Here is a 19322-nt window from a genome sequence, read left to right as displayed (position 1 = left end):
GGACATTTTTCCCCCTCAGCTCGGTCGTTGGTAATGGCAGTCTTTTTTATTCCAGCAAACTGCCAACTTCTTAATACATTATTCATATATCGATATCTGTTATTCGAGCAGCTTAATGTTCCAGTCATTGTCTCTAATGAGAACTCATTTCCATCTCCAGTGGCTGGAATGGTATCTCATCTATTGTTATTTCTTATTGATTACACACAGACCAGTAATCTTCTAGTCTTAGTAACACTTCACTTGAAGTGCAATGAAGTGTGTTACCTGTGTATTTAATATTACATAACTGTCACATTTCAAAAGGAAAGAATGACAAGACATTTCCACATGCATTAAAAGAAGGATGTGAAATTAATTCCAGACAGTTTTGCAGTTGATGAACCAGATTTATTATTGTTATTGTAGGGAAGTCTAAATATGTGTTTGGCCTACATACTGTGGGTAAAATGGATAAGACTTTGTGAACTGCTGCAGCTAGAGGATGAAACAATCTGCAAAGTAATGCATAATTTATCGATCTGATAAAACGATATTTTATTATTAGTTGACATAAAATGTGCTGCTTTCCACAATGCTTTTAAACAGTGTTTTATCTTTTACACTCTGGATTTTAATCACATATTTATGATGAGGAGGTGGAGTGAATATAATATTGTATTTTAAAGAGCAGCGCTACATCTTAAACATGAAGATAACTTTCCAGTACGTGTATGAGCCACTAAAGAAAACACTGTTCACTCTTTCATCTCCAAACCACCAATCCTTACGTAGCTTAGCAAAAAAAGGCATGACCAGTAGTAGAATATTGGAATCACATGTCCCAAGTGATGAAAACTCTTCCCAAAACCCCCAAAAAGCTGGGATATAGGACATTTAATAAGTCTAAAATAAACTACACATGGTAGCACGTCTGGATGACTACCTGGCAGACTTATCGAACATTTTCCAAAAGCGAGGAGAATTTAAGAGCTAGTGCACATTCTAGCAACCCCACCATCTGGCCAAGCCCACCCTAGAAGCCATAAAACCCTTTTCTTCATCAAGGAAAGGCAGAGGAAAGCCCGTTACTCTCTTCTGGGATCACAAGGATTGGACTGTTGATGATTGGGCTAAGGTTCTCTTCAGGGATGAATCCAGTTTACCGTTGATGTCCACTCCAGACAACTTACTGGTTAGGAGGAAGCTTGGAGAAGCTCCAAAGCAGACTGTCTGCCCCTACAGTAAAACATGGGGGTGGATCAGGGACCATCTGGGGTAGTTTCAGTCTGTGTGGAACAGGGTCAATGAACCAGGTCATGTTTGGGGCTACTCTAGAAAACAGTCTTCTTCCATCAGCTGGAAAACTCTTTCCTGCCTCCAATGACTGGATTTTCCAACAAGACAAGCTCAGTTAAAACCTGGATGGAGAACCAGAACATTGGAACCATGCCTTGGCTGCTCAATCACCAGATCTAAATCCAACTGAAAACCTGTGGAAAATCATCAAACGCTAAATGGAGAACCACAAGCCCAGAAACAAAGCAAATTAGTGAGAATTAGTGCAACAGGAATGGGCTGCTGTGATCAGAAGCTGGTGGAGAGCATGAAGAGACATCAGAAACAATGGATCTGAATCAGTACTAACTCCTGGTGGATAATGGAACTAAAACAGACAGAAAAGAAAACATGGAATCCCAGAAGCTGTTTTTAGCAGAACAATGCCATAGCTACTGATGGAAGAACTGAAGGGATTCTGGTTATCAAGAAAACCATTAAAATGTCTGATATCAGCTCTGAAATTAAACTCTCATGAGATATTTCTGTTGTTATTATATTTGTCCAAACAAATGGACCTTTAGTGGTACCAGGCATTAAATGAACAAGAAACTGAATAAATCAAAGGTGGTCTGATCATATTTTCCTTGACTGTGATTCATGCAGTACAGGGAATATTCCTTTTCCTTTCATGTCAGATGTGAAACCGTTCCAGGCTTCTATCTGCTTCCTTTCTATGTAACATGAAGGAGACATTGCAGTTGGAGAAGCAGCTTCAGAGGCTGCAGTGAAGCCAGGAGTTATCGCTTTAGTTCTTTTTAAGTTCTTACAAAATCACTCCTCCCCCTCCTCACAAAAGCTCCTCGGTATAATTCACTTACCACATATTATTATGAGCTCCCAGCGTAACCCCCGGATCCAAGATGTAAAACAACACCAGAAATGAGATCTGGCAGTGATTTGCATTCTGGTGTTTTTTAATTTCCTCCCCACCACCAAAATTAAAGGGATTAGACATGCACACATTTGTTTATTTCCATTAGGCAGAATGGAAGACGGGCATTATCCCAGCGTGAGAGTCCAAGTAACGTTGTTAGGCTCGTGGAGAGACCTTGAAGATGTGGAATCCACACATTTCCTCCTCCTTTTATGCCCTTTCAGTCGTTTGCTCGGCTCCTCTGTGTAGGAAGAACCTACCAAGGCCTATACTTAGAAAGCTTATTACTGGAAAGCTGGAGGATAATTAATGTTCATCAGGTGATGCGTCTTTGAGCAGGAGCAGTTATTTTATGGCTCTTTTTCTTTACTTGCAGAAAGAAAAGTGATGCTGAGGTTAAGTAGCAAAACGTGTCTGTCAGATATAAAAACAATGACTTGTTTCTCCAGTGCAAGGAAAGCACAGCAGCTTTATCTCCCTGTTTTTATACTAAGCACACCCCGGGCCTTCAGCGATCTGTTTGTATCTAAAGGTTGTTTATTCTGCTGTTCTCAGTACAGTAACGGATGCGTCTTTGCATCATTATTAAAGGAGAAAGTGTCTGCAGCAGACTACAGCAGCTTCTTCCAAACCAAACGAGCAGTAATCTGACAACACAAACTAAAACTGTCTGCTGCCTTTTTCAGATCAATAACCATCTTTGAGCCACAGCAGCAGAATCAGATGCTCAGTGAAAACACACGCTGCTGGCCTCTAACACCATGAAAGTGACTGCAGCTAAATTTTTTCAATTCCAGAAATGTAGCTCCATCATGAGTGCATGGTACACTCCATTTTAACCCAATGGGACATCAGTGGACAGCTGCTCTGGTGGAGAAGAGTGGACTGGGGTGAAAATAGTGCTCCATGGAGGTTTCATGAATGGTTGTTGCTAGAGGTACGGACCCGTATCCGTAGTCCACAGGCTACGGATACGGCACTTTCCATTTGCCAATCAGATACGCGAGATCTGGTCACGTGACTCCCGGCAGACGCTGGAGGTACGGACCCGTAGCATCGGTACAACAGGTACGGACCCTAAACCTGACCCTAACACTAACACTAACCCTCACCTTTGCTTACCTTTCAACAGTTTGCAGTGGTTAGCAGCTTCTTGACTCGCGAGACTCGTGTACGGGTCCGTATCTGTCTGGCAAATGGAAAGTGCCGTATCCGTAGGCCACAGGCTACGGGTACAGGTCCGTATCTGTAGACACTACCTTCATGAATCCAAAGTTGTTGATTCATACTTTAAAAGTGGACCGTTTGTGAAAAACTCTAAATGTATTCCACTGTTGTTTCCTGCACCAGCTCGGTAATCTCTACTGTGAGCACAATGAAGGGCAGCAGGCCGAGAGACGGAACAATAAGAGGATTTCACAGTCTAGCGTTGTGACATAACGTTGCATTATTGTTGGGCCTGTCCCTGGAAAGCTCTAATTAAATTGGCGTTGACCAGACGGGGTGCAACAAACAGCAGCGGCGGTTGAATGAACAGGACTTTTGAATAAGGTGGAGTGAGGTGATGACTGGGATGCTGTCCTGTGGTTTACTGAAGGTCTGCACACACATGCAGCTGCACTTCCTCTGGCTTTAGTTAGTTCACAACACAAACAGACTCACAAAGAAGAAGAAAGGTGAGTGGAACCTCAGCACATGTGGTGAACTGTGGCAGATTTTTTGTTCTACTCCAAATATTAAATCACTCACAGTCTGAAAAATAATATTTGAGCTCAAGAAAAACAGTAACACAACTGTTTGCATCATTCTTTTTTAGTTACGGCAATTTCTAATGAAACTGTGTTCAGCCAACAAGCTACACAGAATTACCATTTCCTCTAAAGCAGAAGACTCAAACTCATCTTAGTTCAGATTTCACGCAGTCCAGTCTGATCTCCAGTGGACCAGACCAGTAAAACCAGTAAAACCACAGCATAATAACCTATAAATAACCACAACTCCTCATGGTTCTTTGTTTTAGTGCAAAGATGTTCATTCTGAAAATGTTCACAGTTAAGAAATTATCTTTTTACAAAACATTATGAGCAACCTGAAGTTTATGAAGAAAAATAAATCCAATTTCATCAACATTCAGCCTCAGTTTATCATTTCCACATTAGAACTTCTAGGGCTGCACAGTGGAATAGTGGTGAGCACTTTGGCCTTGCAGCAAGAAGATCCCCGGTTCAAATCCTGGCCTGGGATCTTTCTGCATGGAGTTTGCATGTTCTCCCTGTGCATGCGTGGGTTTTCTCCGGGTACTCCGGCTTCCTCCCACAGTCCAAAAACATACTGAGGTTAATTAAAACAAAAATTCAAAACACTTTCTCCCAAAAAACTGCACATTAGTGTGAAATGAAGGGGAAAAAACAACATCCCTCTAGCGTTGTTTGGCAGTTTTTAGCTTTGCTGGGTGTATCAGTGCTCTAATACGGGCCTGGTCTCAATCTGTGTCAGACTGTGTGACATCAATTTTACAGCCTGTCAGATCGTGTGATGAACACCTGCGATGTAAATGAAAAAACAAAAACAGATGCATGCGGAGTTGTCGTCAATTTGCCGTGGACAAGAGGGCAACATGAAACGCTGGTTCCGGTTTTAGCTGAAGGATTAGGCAAGTGTTTGGTGTCATTTCATGTCGTGTCCTGATTGCATGGTTTGGAATTTTTAAAAAAGGACTGTAATAGTTGTAACATTATGGGATTATGGTCCTTAGTTTGTGTCAGAATTATATTAAAGATTTCACGAGACGATGATCCTCTTTCTGGGAGAGAAAGGCGTTATGTAAAAGGACGTTTTCAACCTGGACCCAAATACAGAACAGTCAGGAGAGGCTCTCCCAGAAGGAAAGCAAAGTAATAGAAGAACAGTGGACCATGACTAAAGAGGCCTTCAGGAAGGTGTTGGACCACCACAGAACACTCCGTCACTCTGTCGGTGATCATAGGGGAGTGTGGTGTCTGGACATGCTGGGTCTGGGTGGATCCCTGATAGGACGGCGTGTTTGGAGATGGATGGTAACTGGCAGAGGGTTAGGAAGCTGAACATGGAGGTCTGGAGATGCAGATAAATTCCTGGTTTGAGGAGGTTTTCCAGCTCTTCCTAGGAGATCCAGAGGTGTCCCAAGGCCAGATGAGATATATAATCCCTCCAGAGGGTTCTGGGTCTACCCTGGGCGCCTTGGAAAATTTCCAAAGGAAGTCTCCCTGGAGGATCAGAATCAGATGTCCAAACCACCTCCACTGGTTCCTTTACAGGTGAAGGATCAGCGGCTCTACTCTGAGCTCCCTCCAGATGTCTGATCTTCTCCTCCGAGTCCAGACACCCTACAGTGGAAGCTCATTTCAGACGCTTGTATCCATGATCTCATTCTTTGGGTCACTACCCAGAGCTCATGACCATAGGTGAGGGTTGGAATAGATGGATGATAAATCTTCATTGGTTGGTACAGCGCCCACATTACTGCTGCTGCCACCAATCCTCCTGTCCATCTCTCGCTCCATTTTCCCATCCCTCCTGAGTGAGATCCTGAGATAGTTGAACTCCTTTGCTTGGGGAAGCAACGTCCCCAAGCAAAGACAAGTTCAGGAGTATTCTGTTGTATTTCCTGTGTCTTCCTTTACATGTTTTCATTTATCACCTCTGTCTGTAAAGAAACACTGTGTTCTGCTACTCAGAATAACTGGAGTGACTGGAAATATTAATAAAACAATGTGACAGCTACTTTATTTAAACAGTGCAACAACATGTTATTGGGTTTACAACCAACATTGCAACATTTATTGCCGTATTTATGCCACAAAAATACAGTTTGGACAACAATTCAAGGGTGAATAACAAATCAAAATGACACGAACCACCAAACTAAACAAAAAATGAGTCGTTTAGGAGCCATAATTAGCTCCATCGAAGGCTTTCATTTCATTGACAATTTAACACCATGTCAGTTAAGAATTTGGCACAATTATCTAAACCAACAGAGCCATTGTAGTTCTGGTTGCTGTGGTCACTTTCTGTTTTACTAAGACTACTTCATCGGTTTCCAGTCTTTTTACTACCATCTGTTTGTTGAGCATTGTTTGACAAGATGATTGGGAACGTTACGTTAGGAAAACTATTTACATGAGATGTGTGTTTTTAGTCTGTGTTCCACTTACAAGTAGTAATTAATGAGTTTGCAGTGCCTTATTGCAGAGAACGTGTCGCTTTACTTTATTTATGTAGCTGTAAGTTTGTTTTGGAAACAGTGAAGTTTACCTCATTTGAAAGCCATTATGTCTGCCCTGGAACAAAAAAAACCTTCATACATTCATATCTGTCTGTATAAATATTGCAGCTCTGCGGTGCTGTTTGGTAGATGGAGTTAAATGATGACTGATTCCTCAGTGTTTTGGCTTTGTGGCTCAGAGCAGACCTGCCTCCGCCGTACACTAAATCATCATTAGGGTCGCTAACATGGAGTGCTGCTGTGGGCTTCAGTGGGATCTGCTGCACAGCGATGAGGCCGGCGGTTATTTTAGTGAAGTCCAGATGAGTGTGTGGTGGCTGAATCAGGGCCAGGGCCTATCAGCTGAGAGAACGTAGGTTGGGCCATTTAGTAATGGCCTGAATTAACAAGTGCCAAAAATCCCTCATAATTCCATTATGGTACTTCATTACATACTCGCTGCAGCTCCGTTTGAATCCACCCACACTCTGAGCGCTGCTCTTTTGTATCCCAGCTGTCTCATGTGTTCAGGTTTCAAGCTACAGACCATACATCTCTGTTCAGATATGCTAATGAGAAAACATTCACGCTGTTCTACATTTGTGTGAAGAATTCAAAAAGGAGTTTGTGACATTGATTGGCATCCAGAATCAATACCGGTTTTATAAGCGTTCACATCGGGCTGATTAAATGAGGAGATATTCAAAGTGTGTGTTGGAACCACAGCCGGTGATCTGACATGAAAATGAGGCGCTGTCATGATCGCTGTCTGCCTCTCAGCTAACCCCCCCAGGCATGATGGGATATGATGGGAGAGGGCATTAATCTGCAGTTTGTTTCCCGTTAATCTGCTCAAAAACAGCAACTACTTTAATGAGCTGCTAATATTAAAAGTTATTAAAGAGAAAACAGGAGGGAAACGCTCCGTCTGTTTCAGCTCTGTAACTTTGTTGCCCAATTTTTTCTCTTTTCTGTTGTGTTTCGTGTCATTTGTCTCATTTTGTGTCTTGTTTTTGTAATATTTTGTCCTGTTTTTGTTGTGTTTTTTATCTTTTTTGTCTGACTTTTATCCTTTGTCTTGTTTCTTTTGTTGTTTTGTGTTTCCTTTTTGCCTCACTCGTATTTTAAGTCTTATTTTTTGTCATTTTGTGTTTTGTTTTATTCATTGTATTGAGCATTGTTTTTGTCATTTTGTGTTTTTTGACTTGCTTTTGTTGTCTATTTTTTGTTGAGTTGTGTCTCACTTTTGTATTTTTTCGTCTTGTGTCTTTTATGTAATTTTTTGTTGTGTCGTTTGTCTCATTTTTTGTCATTTTGTTTCTCGTTTTTCTAATATTTTGTTTTATTTCTGTTGTTTTTTGTCTTTTATTTTGTCTGACTTTTGTCATTTTGATCATAAAGTAAAATCCTCTGTGGTTCAGTTCCAGGTGACTAAATGTTCCTTTGTAGACTCTCTGTGATCTGTAGGTTCTAATGTGGAAATGATAAACTGAAATGTTGCTGAACTTGAATGTATTTGTCTTCATAAATTTCAGGTTGTTCATGATGTTTTGTAAAAAGATAATTCCTTAAATGTGAACATTTTTGCACTAAAACAAAGGAACCATTAGGGGTTGTGGTTATTTATAGGTTATTCTGCTGTGGTTTTACTGGTTTTACTGGAGATCAAACTGGACTAAGATGAGTTTGACTCTCCTGATGTAGAGATCTGATGATGTTTTAAACGGGAACATTTGACACCGCTGTGACCAGAGTGAACAGAACATTGATGTTTTTTCTAAGCAGACGTGCTTTCTGAACCTCACACTGGTGCTACGTCCTCTGCTACTTATTATGGGTTGGTGATGGACTTTCTCTAGCTTCTGGATGGCTTGTTGTGGAGACCTTATTGATTACAGCTGGCTGAAGACTGAGCTCCAGATCCCACCTGGCATTCATCAGGACTGATTATCCTGGAGCTCCAGACCTCCTCCAGCCCTGGTCCTCCACGCCATCGAATTGGTCCGCCACCACAACTTCTCTTCCCACAAGCCACACCTGAAGAGGATAAAACTACAGCCGAGCTCTGAGTTGCTGGGCTTTGTGACCAGTTTGAGCTGGTGCTTCCTAGTGATTTGTCTTTATTCTGATGTGGTCCGTAGGTTCTGCATCCATGGAGGGGTTTCTACGGACGTTTAGAGCTTCTGTTGGTGACTGTTGATCCGGTGTGGAGACTGTAGCTCCTGTTAGCAGTCCGCTAACTTAGGGAAGAAGCTTTTCAGTCATTTGAGTCTTCATGTATTGTGTGTTAAATGTGTGTGTTTAGAGGCACCAGTTTAGTTAGTTTTGTTCACTCTTTGTTACTTGTGCTGGGTGTTGTTACTGTGTCTATGTTTGGCTAGGGATAGGGAGTTTTTGTTCGCGTTTACATACTTTTACAAACTGTTCATTTTGTTTGGTTTTATTGTGTTCTTTGTTTTGGCGGCACCAACCAGCCTTGTTCTTTCATTTGATGGCTGTTCTGTTAAATTTGCTACTGAACGATAAACACCTTTACCTGAACCAATAACATCTGATTAATTTATTACATCCAGCTGACCCCAGGTTGGAGCGTAACACTGGAGCTCTGAACATTTCCAAGGCAGCATTATAGAATACTTCACGCTGCCATTTCATTGTATCAGTGAAATGATAATGAATCTGTTGTGGTTCTGAGGCTCAGTTCAGCCGCTGAGCAGAAGCTTAGAGGTGCAACCAAAGACGGAAGACTGGTCAGTTTCTTCTCAGATTTCTGATTTCCCCCTCATGCTGCGAAGCATCGTCTTTCCAACTGGATGCTCTTCAGAATCACTGATGAATATGCTTCACACACCTTTTATTTCTGCTAAATGACACCAGAGCTAGAACTCTGAGATCCAAAGATGAATAAATATTTGGCCTGATTTAAAAATAAAGTGGACTTTTTGTTGAATTTAGGGCATTGCAGCTAAAGATTGTTCTATTATTAAGGAAGAGCAGATAGAAATTAGTTTTATGTGACTTTACATAAAGAGTCTTAATATTCTGGTAGCTGATGCATAAGAAAGGTTATCTGTTATTACTGAGGCTCCATCATGAACACATTATGACCAGAATTCTCATTTTCCACAGAATGCTAGTAGGCAGAAAAGACATCTCACATTATGAATGGAATAGATGATTTTCTCCTGCGGTCAGTGAAGCGTTCTGCATGGATCCTGTGGTGGAGGGCTGATAATCACAAAGTCCAGTCTGTTTATTCCCTTTAGAATGAACGATAGCTATTAATCATCATTTCAGAACTAAATTTTGTCCAGAGCTTTGTTTTATGAACAAACTCCTGCAAATTTAGAACTTTCCCATCAACCTTGGTTGTCATTTTTGTTCATTCTAATTAGCAGATGCTAGCCTGCTAATGTGCTACAGTAAGATAATGAATATGTCTATTATACCTGCTAAACATCAGGATTTAATGCTGCGTTCACGTCACAATGGCTTTATTGTCATTACAAGGTTCCAGTTTAGATAACAATTTGAATATCTGATGTGTCCCATTTCACAGTAAATAACAGAAGTATCTAAAATCCAACCAAATTTGAATGACGTCTGCTGAAGTCTGTTGTGCAACATAATTGAACCCACATTCAGTGGTTATGGTATTACACGGACAGCGCTCTGTATTTTAATCCTTACATGACCAATTCTGCAATTATACAACCGCCCTGATGCTGCAAACCTTTCCCGTCTCTGATATATTCCAGTATGATGTAAGTGTTGTGTTGTGTTGTCGTTGTGAGCGTGTTAGCATTAGCTCAAAGTGCTGCTGCTCCTAAGCCTCACAGAGCCACTTGCAAGGCAGTAAATTATTAGCTATATTTGTTTAAAGGCAAATGTCAGTTCCACCATGCAGTCATGCCGCGTTTAATATGAAGCAGGCGTGTGGATTAAATGATAGGGTAAATGATGAGGGCTTTTCCTGGTCTAGAATGGGCGTTGGAGGAGGCTGACTACACACAGCAGTGAGTATGACTGGACCTACAGTAGTTTCTGTTACACTTTCAGACAGAAATCTCTGCATGTTCTTGTTATTTTTGACCATTTGATAAACAAAGGTGTCTGTTGACCTTGAGGAAATGAAACCCAAATGTACAGAACTGGTTGAAAAACAAACTACACAGCCTGTCCACAAAAACTTCCACCTGGATTTAACCAAACAAATTGGTAAGATCCTTCCATTGGATAATTACTGCAGTGATGAAACAACTTCTTTAACCCTAGCTGATGCAGTGAGGAGCTTCTCATTTCTCAACCATGATGGAAGACATTTCCTGTGGTCATGGAAATGTCTCAGAAGGGTCAAATTACTGACCTGCATCAAGCAAAGAAAACAACTAAGGAGATGAAACTACTAAAATCAGGTGAAGAACCGTCCAACGCATCATTAGAACGTGAAGGATAGTGGAGAACCATCATCTTCCAGGAACAAACTCTGAGATGATCGTAGGAAACCAACAGTAGAAGTCACTGCTGTGTTTAAATGAAAGCAAGGACATTTCCACATGAAGGGAACTCAGAGGATTGGGACTAAACAGCTGTAGCTCTAAGAAAATCACTGATCAGAAAAAAAGGCTTCAGTTTGCTACAGAGGATAAAGATTGGACTTTGGAGCAACATTATGTTCCCAAAGAATGAGGTCAGCTGATACCTAAAGATACTGAAGGACCAGGTCTTTACATCAGTGGAGTTTTCTTCATGTTCCAAGATGACGATGCCAGGATTCATGGGCTCACATTGTGAATGAGTGGATCAGGGAGCAGGAGATGGATTGTCCTCCACAGAGTCCAGACCTCAGCCCCACTGAGGATCTTTTGAATGTTCTGGAGAAGACTTTAGTCCAACATCATCAATATAAGATCTTAGTAGAACATTAATACATCTCTGGACAGAAATAAATGCTGTGACATTGCAGAAGCTTATCGAATCAATGCCATACTCAAAGTTAAAGATGGTTCAACAAAGTATTAGTTTGTGACTTTTTTCCCTTGTTTTGGATGAGCAGTGTGTATTATCATATATTTCAACATATTTTTTTGTTCTTAAGTCTTGTCTATTTGGCGCTGGCTAAAACCTGTTTCGGGAGGTGCCATACATTCTTCAATGTAAGGAAAACCTTCAGTGTTTGATTAAATAGCTAGCCTTGGCAGGTCAATGCAAACACAGGTACTGACATGTAAAAGCAGGAAAAGTGAAATATCACTGATTCTCTTCAGTTGCTTTAGTTTTAGGGTCCTGTATGTAAGTTATATCAGCAGCTTATTGCCTCACGGTCACACTTTAACGACACATGATCACCAAAAGAGCCATCATGAATGTTTTTTCCAACACGTGTACTCTTCTTCTTCTGACAAGACAAAATGTTTGCTGTGAAAAAGGCAAATACAGGCAGAAAGATAATGTTTCTGTGGATATACAAAGTAGAAAATGTACTGTATTTATGCTCTATTTGAGTCATGGAAGCAGACGTTTAACATCTATAGACTGACTGTTAAAGTGTTTTCTAATGGCTCCAGGTGAGGCCTCTGCTGACAGGCTGACAGGACCTGCTGCTCACAGCTAACAGCAGACCACGGTGACATTTCTTCATCAGTTTCGCTGCGTGAGTCGCATTAGAGCAAAGTTGCGTTCTGTTTCCAGTAACATCAACACCTATCCAGACGTGCTGAGGAGGCACAGTTAGCAGACGTGGGCTAAGCAGGCCGGTAGCATCGATCCTGATCAATGAGGTTTGATTTGTTAAAAGAGTATCTGAGGCTCTGCTTCAATTTGTACAGCCGGGAGTCTCAGTCAGCATTCCTTCTGGTACTTAATTAGGTGTATTTATTTGAGCTGTGCAGGAGGGGGAGGTGACAGTTTATAGTGCATTGATCCTGCAGACTAATTCTCATTCTAAACAAACCCCCTGATTCACTGCATCACTACGCCGATCATTGATCTCCAGGGCGCCGTTCTCCAGCCGACACGACCAACCAGTGCTGCCGGCTGCTCTGCAGGTGATGATGGATGTACAGTGTAGTGGGCTGCAGAGGTTGGTGAGTGATGGTCGCATACAGAGACAGATGAGATACGTGGAAATGACCGATCGCACATAAGAATGGGAACATGTTCCAGCACCAGTATGGGCAGTCTAATGCTGCTGAGATCTATCCGTAGAGCCACTCAGAGTAAATCCATGCAGAGAGGTTGATTTACACTTTGCTCTTATAAATGAGGAGTTAACTCTGGCTGCTGTTCAAACTGATCGAGCCTTTTATTTGAGGGGCAGACTCTTCAAGCATCGGGCAGGCCCACTGGGAAGCACTTCTCTGCTACATAAACAGGCAATTCACTAAAATCCCAAAGCTGCTCCGAACGCTGTGACCCAGTCTGCCTGTTGTGTTCTAGCGTAATGAAAAAGCACTTTGCAGCATCATGGTAGCACAGAGCAACATCAGTTCATGTAGGCCCTGCAATGAGAGAATGAAGCTGCTCAGAGTTCACTGTTGTTCCTGCTGCTTTGTACACGTTCTTGTATTTTGCTTTTAGAGATAGCCCTATAAGCTGCAGTCAATTCCAGCCATTTTCAGTACAAAAAAACGCGAATATTTTATTTGTAAATAAAAATATGACGAGAAATACAGGGAATATTGGACACGCATCACGAGGTGCATTTCCTCGAAAACGATCTATTCGTGGATTATATACCGACTTCAAGACATGTTTTAGACAAAATAGTTTACTGGCTTGTTTCGTCTGGATGTAAAAGGTTGGATTATGGCCGTTTTTTGTGGAATATTTTCATCTGTGTGTAATAATGAACCCGCAAATGTGAGTCGCACTGTGTACGTTGAAGCCGTGTATAGAGAACGGATGGATGGATATTCGTTGTTTGTCGGACAAATGTGTTTATATTACCCGCTGTGGTAATCGCATCTGAAAGTGGTTTATACCAGCGGATTCATGAGAATCTAAGCTTTCCATCGGTGTATAGTGTTTGTATAATCACGTTTGCAGTTTCAGACATTTAAGGAAATGCTTATGCAGATCTCAAAGTGTTCCGTGGGCGGAACACTGAAGCGCAATGGGTTAATAGGGTTAGAAGGGTGAGGGTTAGTAGGGTTGGGTTAGTAGGGATGGCTCAATGGGTAAAGTGGCCGTCTTGCAACCAGAGGGTCGTGGGTTCAATCCTTGGCTTGCAGAGCTTGTGTTAAGGAGTCCCAGAGCAAGACATCGAACCCCTAACTGCTCCTGATGAGCTGTGGTTAGCACTTTGTATGGCAGCTTCCCCCATCAGTATGTGATAGCAATTTCGTTCAACACTGTGTAATGACAACAAAGACGTTCTTCTGATTAGTAAGGGTCAGGGTTAACCCTAACCCTGGAATGAGCAAAGGAAGCTGTTCACTATTCCTGCAGCTTTATATGCATAATTTTCTTATACTTTGACTTTTGTGAATGCTGAGATCTTTACAGAATTTAATAATACAAAATAATCACCACTATTGTTTTCCTGTGCCTGATGGAGTTAATTGTCTCAGGATTTAATAAAAAATGAGTGGAAGCACAGTTTGGAGTGACCAATAAAATAACATCTAAATGTACAGAGTGCTCAGTGAGTTCAGTTTAATTTGGTTCACTGTGCTGCCAGCAGTCTCAGGTTTGGGACATATTGGATCTGTGGTGAGTTAGACGTAAGATCAATACCATTCACACGTCTGGGAGTTAAAGCTGCATCAGGCAGAAATCTGGAAGGAGAAACAAAAGGGACGCCAGAATTTGAAAATATACAGACTCCCACCTCTAGCTAAAAGTCAACATTCATGTGTGGCTTTATCTAGGATTCAAAACTCCTTCATCCTTTCACATCTGGTCTGATTTTCTATAGCTTGAAAAACCAGATTAAATATGGCTTTGTCAAAAGAAGAAAGAGTTGAACTGGTACTTCTCAGTGGATGTGAAAGATTCACATATCAAAGGATAGGGTCACGGTTAGTAGGGTCAGGGTTCGTAGGGTTGGGGTTAGTAAGGGTTAGAGGGTTAGGGTTAATAGGGTAAGGGTTAGAAGAGTTAGGATTAGTTGGGGTTAGTAGGGCTAGGGTTAGTGGGGCTAACCCTAGGGTAAGGGTTAGTAGGATTAGAGTTGGTAGGGTTAATAGGGTTTGGATTTGAAGGGTTAATAGGGTTGGGGGGGTTGGGGTTGGGAGGGTTAGGGAAGGGATTTTTATCCATTACCAATTGTTTAGTTTTTGCTGATACATTGGTCATCCAGAACGGGGTTGTCCATGACACTGCCCGTTTCTTTAAACTTTTTAACCACCCTCACCATGGTGGAAAAGACAACTGGAATCCTCCTTGGATGACATGCATTAAATTCATCTGCTGTCTTTCCACATGTCCATCCTTCACGTCCACTGAGAAGTACCAGTTCAACTCTTCTTTCTTTCGACAAAACCATATTTAGTCTATGGAGGCAAAAAATTATAGTTACTGAGATTTCCTGTGTGTCCAGACTTTAGGGAGAGACTGTAGAACCACCCTGAACTAATTAAAATACTGGACTACATACGCTGTGTTCAGTAGAAATGAAGAGATGTGTGTTTCAGCATTGGGCAGAACCAAGCTAGCGACATATTTCTCCAACTTCTCGTGGCTCTGCTAAACTCTGTAGAATACTGTAAAGTCCAAAAACTATAAAAGTAATGTCAACTATCTGTAAAATAATTAGACTAGATTTTTAGCTGACTTAAATGCAATAAAACTGTCAAATGAATAGTTGTGTTGGCTTGCTGCTAAAGGAGAGAGAATAGTGTTGTCCTCAGTTAAAAGCTTTGCCTTTTTCCATTTTTCCGTCACCTCGTCCCTAGCCGGGTGTCTCATCGCTGCGGGGTGAAAAGCTTTGACCTCTACAGGAGGTTTGTCGATCCTCTCACCTCCTCAATCAACCGTCTCACACGTCTCTGCAGGAATGAGCTGATTTACCACAGAGAAAAATGGAGAATCGGCAAATCTGTCATCATCACGGAGCAGCTTTCACAGAGGAATATTGATGTTTGTGGAGCTGATGTCTGTGTTGGCACAGAGGCTAATAAACGGCTTTGATCTGGTCAGAGGAATGAAATGCCATCGAAAATGGAAGCATTAGTGCTCCTGATGAAATATTACAGTGTTTGTAGAGATGCTAGAGTATTATGGATTAGATAGCTGGAAGATACAAAAAGATGCATGGATATTAGAGTTATTAGATGAGCAGAAAAGAAACAGTGAACAAACAGCAGGTCCAGGATCATCTTAGCATTCATGTTTTTTCACTGTAAGAACAGATCAGTCCAGCTGACAGCAGAGTGTTCAAGGGTTTTATTCCAGGAGTTGAACTGAGATTTAGACTTTCATGTGGTGTTTTTTTTCTGACTCTCTCTCCTTTCTAGAGATGGAGCCATGAGGGAACCACTGCTGCAATGCAGCAAAACAAATGGAGAGAATCTATTAAATGTTTGTGATTGTGAGGTCCCCTGGTTTCCCTTTCTCATTTCCACATTAGCTCCACATCTGATTGGTCAAACATTACAGTCATACCTCTCATGAATACAGCACAGGGTATACATGTGTGATATATTCTGATGTATATGAGCACGTCAGAGCACCAGTACTGACAGAACTGGGCTTATTTCAAGGCACAGAGTGAAGAATAAGCTGCGCTGTGAATCAAGGTTATGCTTTGTTTCCTCCAAGCTTTACATGTGCTGAAGCAGCTTTATCTTTACTATCTGCCGCCTACAGAATTCACTTCCAGAGGTGTTGTACAGCCACGCTCCACCTCCAAGGCTTTCACGTGGACTTTGCATTACTTTAAATGTACACTCCATAATTTCTTTTATACACAAGTCGATCTGAAAAGACCGTGGCGTACTATAAACTGTGTCATAAGAAACATAAAGCAGCCATGTAAATGAGAGCACAGAAAGAAAAATTAATAATTATTTCCATAAATGCCAGAGCTTAACAGGGCTCTACAGTGAAAATAAAATCTGTCGAGTGCAGCTAAAACATTTTGTTGGTCTCACTGGTGTAGCTGACATTTAACAGGTCTGTGTGTGTTTCTGAGCAGCCGGCTTTAACAGACAAATCAAACATTAGAACGTCATGTTTTCTCTTTTCTGACAAATTTCAGGGAACACCTTTCTGAGTTGCTGCAGACTAGAGGCTTCTCTGTGTGCAGCCACCGAGCTAGCATCTACCGATGCATCCCAGACATTTAGGGAACATCTGTAAACACAACCTGGGTTACAGTGTCCCCCTATAAACTCTGTAAGTCTCTGCATGCACATTGGTCACCCTCCACCATCACATTTCAAACACTGAGATGTGCTAAAATAACTAACATTAAACAATGAAAAAAAAAATCTGATGACATTTTAACCTTTCTGATGTCCTAAATGAGACTCTGAGTGGAAGCAGTAAAAGAACTCATTCCCAGTGTACTTTTCTTCAAAACAGTGTCTTCCTTCTAGCCTCTCGCCATGTCTTGATGATGTCATGTTGTGTGGGTGTTTGAGTCCGTGTATGTGTGTGTATGTGTGTGTGCGTGGGTGTGTGCATGTGAATGGCTGTCTATATGTAGGGAGGGTGGAGAGTTGGGTTTTTTTTATTTTTATTTCTATTTTTAATTGTATTTATTTATTGTCTTCTTTGTTTTTAATTCTTGTGAAGCACTTTGTGTTGTTCTGCATGAAAAGTGATATACAAATAAATAAAGTTTGAAGTTCTTTGTTACATTTTGCTTTACCTGGGAATGCGATATTTTCATTTTTTGTTTCTTTTTACCAATAATTGACATAGCTATTGTACCCATTTCACTCATGGCAATTACAACATGTTATATGTCATATAAAAGCTCGGAATTTCTAGTTTACAAATATAATCATATTGTTCTTTTATTTTCATTGCAATAGAAATGACATGATAAAATGGTTGTGTGTCTGAGTTAAATTATTCGTGGAAGTGTTTGTTAGCAAAATTATGTATATTTTGCTTACATATAGCCAACTTTTTTATTGATATATAGTATATTCCTGATAGAATGTATTCTACATTGCATATCTGCTCTATAATGTGTATAATGTATATAAATGCATTGCACTGTTTAGTTGCTTACAAGTATTGACTTGCTGCATTTTCGTTGGATTCATTTCTGTCACTTTTCATTCATTTTTGTTACTTTAAAGGCATTATGGAGGATAATTTTTTGTGTTTAATTTGTCTGATTCACATAAAATGAATATACTGACCTTTAGTGGACTTGTATGTATGGTCTCTAAAAGAATAAAAAAAATAACTGTGGACATGGCAGGACCTGAAAAACATCAGCCAATCAACGCGCTCGGACCGAGGCGTTTGGTTTGCTCCCTTTCCTGTCAATCAAAAATCTTCCGGCTCAGGCCTAGTTACGTAGATTACGTACGCCTTGGACTTACGTGTTTTCTGTATGTGTTGCTTTGGTATAGCTTCGTAGTTAGCTGGAGACTTGCTTTGCTCATCTTTTTTTACATGATGGCAGATAAAGATCCAGGGGGACCCAGCCGTAAAAGACAACTTCACGAGTCCTACGCAAGTTTCTGGAGGGGGGCGTTTCTTCGTAAATGTTAAGAGGGGGGAGGTTAGAGGGGGGTGAGGGAGAGGTTGTATGTGCGCATGCTACGTTCAAAGTTGTAGGAAATTAAATCTCCTCTAATGCCTTTAAGCCATGTTGTGGTTTAGTTCAGGATGTTTTAAAGGCTTTTCAGTGAAGGATGAGGATCCATCATGGGTTAGACCAGCAGATTTCACTAATTTTCATATTTTATCCCAGGAGTGGCAGATACAACATTAAAAAAATCTTAGTTTGAGCATTAATATTTGTTGATCTTATCAACTTTACATTTAAATTTCTGTTTTGACTTCAAATTTGAATTTATTGTTCATTAGTTAAGAACCAAAAACACTAATCTGGTATTTACACATGTAGCAATAATATGCTTCCATGTTAATGTTTTTCTTTCATATGTTTTCAGATAGAGTTGGGGAGGATATTCTGCTGATAGTAGAGCAGATAACTGGAGATTCATTTCCAGAAACAAGCACCCAAACTGGCACACCTTGGGGATTGCTCTTGAGATAAAACTGAAAGACTGATACGTTAAAAAAGCAGATTGTCACCAAGAAACTTGTCCTGCACCAGGCAACGGTAAACTGATATAGTGAGGAGTCTGAAATAACCATAAGATTTCCCGCTGCTTACAGTACGGACAAGGAAGAGCTACTTTGTCCTGGATCAACCTCAACTAAATATTGATCTTCCTCCTTTATCTATTTATCTTCTCTTTAAATAATGCGTTAAATGAGGATTAATTTTCGGCACCAAAAGCTGCAGTGAAAACTTTAGCCTCTGTTACAGGCTGCTGTAAATGAATGTGAAGCCCTGCTTAATTTGTTGTATTTTTTGTTTTCCTCTTGTCTTTATTTTCCACCATACATCTGCTTAATAAAATAATAAAAGCTGCAGTAAACGCCAGAATATGTGGTGATCAAACACAGCGACTCAGACAAATAAAAAGCATCTATTCTGTTTCTTCAGCCACAGTCCGCCAGCGTTTGGCCTCGCTGACATTTCCAGCGGTTATGGAGGCAGGAGAAGAAGAGTGCATGTAGAAAGCAGCTGCTCTTTCCTTGACCCCGGTCAGCTGAGGCTGCTGCGCCTACACGTGCCGCTCACAGATAGTCAATATTATTCTGCTGCTCAGCCGTGGCAGCAGAAGAGGAAAAGATGAAGAGCAGTCAGGGGTGTAGCAGTGCAGGTGTACGGTGGTTTTCTGC

Source organism: Acanthochromis polyacanthus, chromosome 16 (genome assembly GCF_021347895.1).
Source record: "Acanthochromis polyacanthus isolate Apoly-LR-REF ecotype Palm Island chromosome 16, KAUST_Apoly_ChrSc, whole genome shotgun sequence".
Taxonomy (NCBI): Eukaryota; Metazoa; Chordata; class Actinopteri; family Pomacentridae; genus Acanthochromis; species Acanthochromis polyacanthus.
Note: the sequence above shows the minus strand (reverse complement) of the source record.